This window comes from Alexandromys fortis, unplaced genomic scaffold (genome assembly GCF_014885135.2).
Source record: "Alexandromys fortis isolate MF-2015 unplaced genomic scaffold, M_Fortis_MF-2015_v1.1 scaffold_38, whole genome shotgun sequence".
NCBI classification, from domain to species: Eukaryota; Metazoa; Chordata; class Mammalia; order Rodentia; family Cricetidae; genus Alexandromys; species Alexandromys fortis.
In genome coordinates this window covers 5,335,948-5,344,458 of record NW_026067916.1, presented here as the reverse complement: position 1 = coordinate 5,344,458, position 8,511 = coordinate 5,335,948, and the positions used below count along the sequence as shown (strand labels likewise).

The 8,511-nt window shown below is 37.5% G+C and overlaps 1 pseudogene; it reads left to right on the top strand.

Moving 5' to 3' along the window:
• The first annotated feature begins 672 nt into the window (after positions 1-672).
• On the top strand, positions 673-2,118 carry LOC126500172 (heterogeneous nuclear ribonucleoprotein A1-like; annotated as a pseudogene).
• Positions 2,119-8,511: the final 6,393 nt, after the last annotated feature.

The window sequence follows — 8,511 nt, the reverse complement described above, 5'->3', positions numbered from 1 at the left end:
CTTAAATTATTCATTGTGTCAAATTCTTATTTAGCTGAGTTGAGGTCCCTAAAAAAAATATCAATGCATCTCTCAGGGTTTTGTGAGCAACAGTATAGAGCTGTCTCCATTCCTAAATGGAGACAATGCTAAAATATAATGCAGCATTTATGAAATGATGAAGTCTCCCATTTTTGTCTCTTTGTCTTTTGCCTTTTAATATAACATTATGCTACCTGATGCCTAAGCCTCAGTATTTACTCAAAGATGGAACCATAAACTTTTCTGTTTAAGTATATCTTAAGTATATATATTAAGTATACAGACACTTAATCTCTCACCTGTTTGACTATGGCAGCATCATTATTTATAAAAACAAAAAGCAACAAAAAATCCAGTGAATGTGTATAACACCACTTGGTGGGAAGCCTGAGAAATCTGAGTGTAGGGCGGTGTCTTTCTCTTGGGATATAAACCCCAAGGCAGCTCTATCTATCCATTAGAAATTCCCTAATGACTGGAGAATTCAAATTCAAAATATATGGGCCTGCATGCTCTTTAAACACTGCATGCTTGATTTAACTGTCCAAAATTAGTAAAGACGGAGATTTCCATTTAATTGGTTGTTTTGGATGATTTTTGTAAATAGATAGAACAAAAGCTATAACTGAGGGCTCCGGTTTCCCTGCCTTCATGTCCAAGTCAGAGTCTCCTAAGGAATGGGAACAGCTGCGGAAGCTCTTCATTGGAGGGCTGAGCTTCGAAACAACCGATGAGAGTCTGAGGAGCCATTTTGAGCAATGGGGAACACTCACGGACTGCGTGGTCATGAGAGATCCAAACACCAAACGATCCAGGGGCTTTGGGTTTGTTGCATACGCCACTGTGGAGGAAGTGGATGCCGCTATGAATGCAAGGCCCCATAAGGTGGATGGAAGAGTTCTGGAACCTAAGAGAGCGGTGTCAAGAGAGGATTCTCAGAGACCAGGTGCCCACTTAACCGTGAAGAAGATCTTTGTTGGTGGGTATTAAAGAAGACACGGAGGAACACCACCTGAGAGACTATTTTGAGCAGTATGGGAAAATTGAAGTGATTGAAATCATGACTGACAGAGGCAGTGGAAAAAAAAGAGAGGTTTTGCTTTTGTCACCTTTGATGACCATGACTCTGTGGACAAGATTGTTATTCAGAAATATCATACTGTGAACAGGCACAACTGTGAAGTAAGAAAAGCCCTATCCAAGCAGGAGATGGCTAGTGCTTCGTCCAGCCAAAGAGGTCGAAGTGGTTCTGGAAACTTTGGTGGTGGTCGTGGAGGCGGTTTTGGCGGCAATGACAATTTTGGTCGAGGGGGAAACTTCAGTGGTCGTGGTGGCTTCGGTGGCAGCCGTGGTGGTGGTGGATATGGTGGCAGTGGGGTTGGCTATAATGGATTTGGTAATGATGGAAGCAATTTCGGAGGTGGTGGAAGCTACAATGATTTTGGCAATTACAACAATCAGTCTTCAAATTTTGGACCAATGAAAGGAGGAAACTTTGGAGGCAGAAGCTCTGGCCCTTATGGTGGTGGAGGCCAGTACTTTGCTAAACCACGAAATCAAGGTGGCTATGGTGGTTCCAGCAGCAGCACCAGCAGCTATGGCAGTGGCAGGAGGTTCTAATTACAGCCAGGAAACAAAGCTTAGCAGGAGAGGAGAGCCAAAGAAGTGACAGGGAAGCTACAGGTTACAACAGATTTGTGAACTCAGCCAAGCAGAGTGGTGGCAGGGCCTAGCTGCTACAAAGAAGACATGTTTTAGACAATACTCATGTGTATGGGCAAAAAAACTCGAGGACTGTATTTGTGACTAACTGTATAACAGGTTATTTTAGTTTCTGTTCTGTGGAAAGTGTAAAGCATTCCAACAAAGGGTTTACTGTAGACCTCTACTCACCCATGCTGTTGATTGCTAAATGTAATAGTCTGATCATGACACTGAATAAATGTCTTTGTTTTCTTTTTTTTTTTTCTTTTATTTTTCCTTTTTAAATGTGCTGTGTAAAGTTAGTCTACTCTGAAGCCATCTTGGTAAACTTCCCCAACAGTGTGAAGTTAGAATTCCTTTCAGGGTGGTGCCAAGTTCCATTTGGAATTTCTTTATGATTGCTTGGTTGTGGAAGCCATTGTCTTCAAAAGCCTTGGTGTGGTTAAATTGCCAGTTATTGTGACTTTGAGTTTGACCATTAAAAGGATCATCATCCAAGCAACGTTACAATTTAGTTATAAAATGGTTATTGGCACACCCTATGCAATATCAAAATTGAATAATGGTATCAGATAAAATAACAGATGGGAATGAAGCTTGTGTATCATCCATTATCATGTGTAATCAATAAACGAATTTAATTCTCTTGGAAAAAAAAAGAAGATGCCTTTGGCGCTCAGGTTAAAGCACTGGCCACAGAAAAAGATGAAATAAATTAATATCTACACAATAGTTGCAGTTTTTATTTTGTCTTGGGCTCTCTGCTGAAGCTCATTATTATAAACAGAACTGGAGTATTTATTTTTCTATAACATCAGGGTGGAACGAGCTTTTTGAAGAAAGGGATGGGCTCCTGACTATTGCTCGGGAGATGTAGACCTGAGAATTACCCTACAATTATGTGCTAGTACCCAGAGTTTCTTTTGGCCATGATACTCAGGGTAGAAAATCATTATTTCTTATTTTCATCATACAAATAATAACTTGGCTTAGAAAAGACAATGGAAGTTTTAATAAAAGGGCTACATATATCCATGAGAGATAGTTGTGTAGTTCTCTATAAACTGGTGGTCTGGACATACGTCAATAAATCATTTCTTTCTATATGTTTATATTTATGGACAAACACATATATAAACACACACCCATAAATAGTTCTACAAAAATGCGTTCTACAAACCTGTTACTTTGCATTAGTAATCTGATATGAATGAGGTTGCAGAAGTTATTACTTGGTAATCCTGACATGTAATGTTCTACATTTTAGCTCTACAGTGGTGATCTAGATGAATTTATTTCTTTGGAATTATATTTTCTATTTTGTTTTGTATCCATCCTTCTTAATTGAACAACTTTACCAGCAACTTTTATGTCTTTTATTTTTAAAAAAATTTTGTATTTTCAGATTTTTGTTTTGATTTAAGAGTTAAAGAGTTAGCCAAGGTCAACTTGAATCAAGACAGCAAAGAAGAACTGACCACAGTATTTGACTGAAAAGAACACTGGAAAGGTGTAGTAATAAAAACAACACTTTATTAACACCAAAGTATACATAGTTGCAATTGAGATAGAATACAATTTGATGTATATCTGCACATTAATGTCAGACTGATTTTTAAAGAACTTAATTTCGTTTGTTGAGTCTGCATATTAGTGTATGCTTGTGCATGTAGTGATTGAAAAGGTCAACAGAGGTATAGATTGCCTAGGGGAGGGGCGGAACTACAGGCAGTTGTGAGTTACTCTATGCGGGTGCTGAGAAACAAATTATGGTCATATGAAAGTGGAGAGAGTGCTCCCAACTTCTGTGCCATCTACCAGGCTTGACAAACTGACTTCTGATAAATTATCACTAACACATACTGGAGAAAATACATTCTTATTAGTGAATGATTGCATATTTGCGAACTGAAGTAATTAGACTTCATTTTCTGCAATTTACAAAAGATATCTCAAAATAGATGAAAAATTTAATCATGAGCTCCAAAAGCACGAGCTTACTTTAGGAAAATCTTTGGAGAAGTGCTTCAGAGCGCCAGAGTGGGCATATTTCTTGGAGTAGATGCCTAGAGCACAGGGCAGTGGGCAGACAGATGCACAGAGCTGCATCAAACTGAAAGGCTTCAGCTCAGCTCATGAAGCACCCACCAGACAGCAGAGACAACCCCCAGATAGCTCTACAGATAAGGAGGGGCAAATTTTCAAATTTAATAGGGAGTCTAAAAACCCTCAATGCTTACAGCCCTACTAATGAGTAAACAAAGACATTAAAAATGGGAAATCACTAAAAATTTCAGAAATCCTACAGGAAATAGTCAGCAATTATGGGAAAAAGTGTTTAACATCACCAGCTATCAGGGATCCAAGTCCCAGCTTCAGTGATATTCCTGCTACGTGTTCGAGAATGAATCAGCAAGGACAAAGTGACAACTTTTGGCAAAAATGCAGAACACAGGAAGACTTGCATAGTGTCTGTGAGATATATATTAGGGCATGGACTATTGAAGGCAGTGTGGAGATTCTTCAGAATATTTAAATCTAATAAATGAAACCAGTTTACGAAGAAACTCTACAGAGGCATATTTGTTGGAGCACTTTTCATAATAGGCAACAAATGGTACTGACCCATGTGTCCATCAGTGATGAATGGGTGATGACAACATCACACACACACACACGCACACACACACATGTGCACACACACGGACACACACACACTACAGAGAGAGAGAGAGAGAGAGAGAGAGAGAGAGAGAGAGAGAGAGAGAGAGAGAGAGAACTGCCATAGAAGTTAGGATTGACTCTCATTATGCCAGCATAGATGGAATTGGAGATTTTGAATGTTCTTACTATAAATAAATGATAAATAAACCATTAACCTGATTTAAACATAACACAATGTGTGTATGCACTGAAATACCACATAACACCCTTTAGCCTATAGTTCTTGTTTAATATATCTTAAATATATCTAATGAAGCACTTAAAAATATAGCAAAACCCAGAATTCACAAACTCTTTATGCTTTTAACCTGCTAAAATTTTCAGTCAAAAATACTAAATTTATAATGCTATCTCCTTTTTTTCTCCCTTACATTCTATTACCAAACATTTATATGTGGATATTCATACCCTTAGACAGACCAATTGATAAATGATATGAAAACATTCCGCTCAGCAATTTCCCCGGGAGAAAAGAAACAAAACCTATGTGAATCCTATGTAAGTAGAAAAGACCTCGTGTACTATGGTTCGGTTCCTCAGATTCTTGTGTTTTCCACATTTCTGTCCTAGCTGGTTTGCCTGATCTGGACTCTTGTACTGGAATCCTGATTGCACAATTCTTTTCAGTAGTCACAGTCATCACCAGGAATCATGAGAAGGGCGCTGTTATTAATAAGCCACCCTGACTTCCACTGCTAGGTTTCATGGTCAAGAACGCATATATAATATTTTGTATTAGTTGCATACTTCCTTGTTACTTTAAAGGTGAGTTTAAAACTTACCCCGCTGTACTGATAACGGTCAGTACTATTGTTTAATAATTCGAAAGTGCCCCCATGTCTACACTATAACAACTCAATGCCCTCTTTCAAAAGGTATTATTCTATCACTCTCCTTTAGTGACTCACGGGTGGTGAGCTAGGGCTTTGCCCCATAACGGCGGCCCCAGTCTGTCTGCTTCAATCTTTCTTCTTAAATTGATATACTAAGTATACTAAGGAATTTCAAAGCACTCAGAAACCTGTGATGATTTTCCCCAAGCAGTCCTTTTAACAGATCCTTTTGTTAGTCATAGCTAGGAATCTGCAATTTGCAAATTATTTATCACAAACTTTCATAGACATACCGCCACCTGCTGGTTGCTCTGCATATATACTTCAAGCATCCTAACATGAACTGTTCAGAGGTTGTGGCCATTCAGAGTTCAACGATCCTCTTTTTAGTTTTTAATCAGGATTTCAAGTAATCTTTATAGGAATGCACCTGTGTCAATATTTACTGACAATACAATACTTTTAAATGAAAACGTATACCTTTTTATTTATGATTTTGTATTTTATTCGACATTTTGGAAGAATACACTAGTGAAATATGTAGTTAGTTTATTATAAACTCACGGAGCATGGCCAGTTGATTTCCAGACGCCCTGATTACTTTAATCATTTTATGGTTTGCAAATTATGGCATTGCTACAGCCATAACTTTTCAATAGCCTTAAGAGTTGGCATAAATAGAGAAGACGGTAGGAGGCCATTGATGTGTGGTACTTACTGGAAATGTCTTCAAATCAAAAATAAATTTAGTTACACAAATATACTAAATGGAAGGTAATTGAGGTTCACTTTAAAGTTAAACTGGTTCTCTATAATGACTGTCAGAAATTAAAACACCATTATCTAAAATTGCAAACTATTTTATCCCTTTATAGCAAATTCAGTCATGATTGTAGATTTAATTCTAAATGGCTTTGTGCAAAGAAAACGCACATAAAATTCATTCAATTTGAAAACATAAAATGTCTCAGTTTGTGATTGTGTAGCTATATAATAGCACATATTATTAGAATACTTCTAAAATAAAAAGTATTCTAGATATTCCAAAGAGCATCAACTATTATGAAATATGCTTAATAATTGAAAATATATGATACTGATGTCTGCTGTTACTTAACACAGATATGAAAAGTATTTCCAAATACATTTGAATGACCATGGTATGGATTAAAAAAAACAGCAATATTCTTAATCATATATTTCAAGGCTCATGTAATTCCTTGGGAAAAAAACCTAACCCATGTTTTGAATAAACTGTCATTTAAATACTGGATGCCATCCCCTACTGTATATCCTCTTACACAGAACTTAGAGACACTCAGACCCGAGGAGGAAGAGAAACCAACAGTTTCAGTCTTCTCCCTTGAGAGGCACCACCGCAGATGGATTCCAATTTATAGCAACCATATGCTCGCTCTTCTCTGGGACAGCTAAAATATCACATTGTTATATATTTTAATAAAGATGACCAGAACAATTTCTAACTGATTTATTATTTTATGTACATATCATGTAATATATATTACATATCATACTGTTTTTCTTTAGATGTGATCAGCTGATATTTGACCAGCATATTATTATGTTTTAATTAAGTAATTTGAGAATGAATGTCTTGTCTTTAATAACATACAGAAAGTTGACTTTTGATCTTGAATTTCTAAATATGTTTTAGAATTCCTTGCTTTTACAAAGTGATGTTAAAAATATTCAGATTAGGATCAAACAAAATCTTACACTTTCACTTTTTTCCCCAACAATTTACTATCCCGCAATTGTTGTCTACTCTCCATTTAAAATGAGCATCATTCCCTCTTAACACTGAGGTACTTTTTTAATATTTGAATTTTTTCTGCTTTTTAAAAACTTTAATTTTTTTTTTTACAAAATTATCTTTTCTCACCTTACATAACAATCCCAGTTCACACTCTCTTCTCTTCTCCCCTTTACTCCAAATTTCCTCCCCACCCCGCCCCTATCCACTCCTTGGAGAGGGTAAGGCTTCTCATGGTGGGGTCAACAAAGTCTAGCACATTGCTTTGGGGAAGATCCAAGGACCTCCCTACTATATCTAGGCTGAGCAAGGTATCCCTCCAAAGAGAATGGGTTCCAAAAACCCAGTACCAACAGTAAGGATAAATCCTGGTACCACTGCCAATGGCCCTGCAGTCTGCCCCAGCCAGACAACTGTCACCCACATTCAGAGGGCCCAGTTTGGTTCTTTGCTGCTTTCTTCCCTTTCAGGCCAGAGTTGGTGAGCTCCAGTTAGCTCAGGTAAGCTGTTTCAGTGGGTATTTCCATCATGGTCTTGACCTCTGTACTCATATTCTCACTCCTCCCACTTTTCTAGTGAACTCCGGGAACTCAGCCCAGTGCTCTGCTGTGGGTCTCTGCCCCGTCTCCATCAGTTGCTGAATGAAGGTTCTATGGTGACATTTAAGATAGTTATCAATTTGACTACAGGGCAAGGCCAGTTCATGCACCCTCTCTACTACTGTTTAGGGCCTTAGCTGGGGTCATCCTTATGGATTCTCTAGTGCCAGGTTTCTTGCTAGCCCCATAATGGCTCCCTCAATCAAGGTATCTCTTTCCTTGTTCTCCATCTCTGTCCTTCCTCCATCTCAACTCTCCCATTCTTTCTACATGTTGATATCCAATTATGCCAGGCCCATTTGCTGAATGTGATTTCTTTACTCCATTGTATAATTTTAGCTTCTTTGTCAAAATTCTGTTCTTCATGGGTGTGAAGATTAATATCTGAGTCTTTGATTTGATTCCATTGGGCAACCTGTCTGCTTATATGCCAGTACCAGGCTGTTTTCATTACTTTAGCCCTATAATAAAGCTTGATGTCGGGGATGATGATGCCTCTAGAATTTTCGTTATTGTACAGGATTGTTTTGTCTATTTGAGGTTCTTTGTTTTTCCATATGAACTTAAATATTGTTCTTTCAAGGTCTGTGAAGAATTGTGTTGGGAATTCGATGGGGAATGTATTGAATCTATAGATTGCTTTTTGGTAAGATTGGCATTTTTATTATGTTGATCCTATTTATACAAGAACATGAGAGATCTTTCAATTTTCTTGTATTTTCTTCAATTTCTTTCTTCAAAGTCTTAAGGTTCTTGTCGAACAGGTTTTTAATTTCTTAGGTTACTGTTACCCCAAGATATTTTGTTATCTGTGACTATTGTAAATCATGATGTTTCTTTGATTTCTTCAGTTATT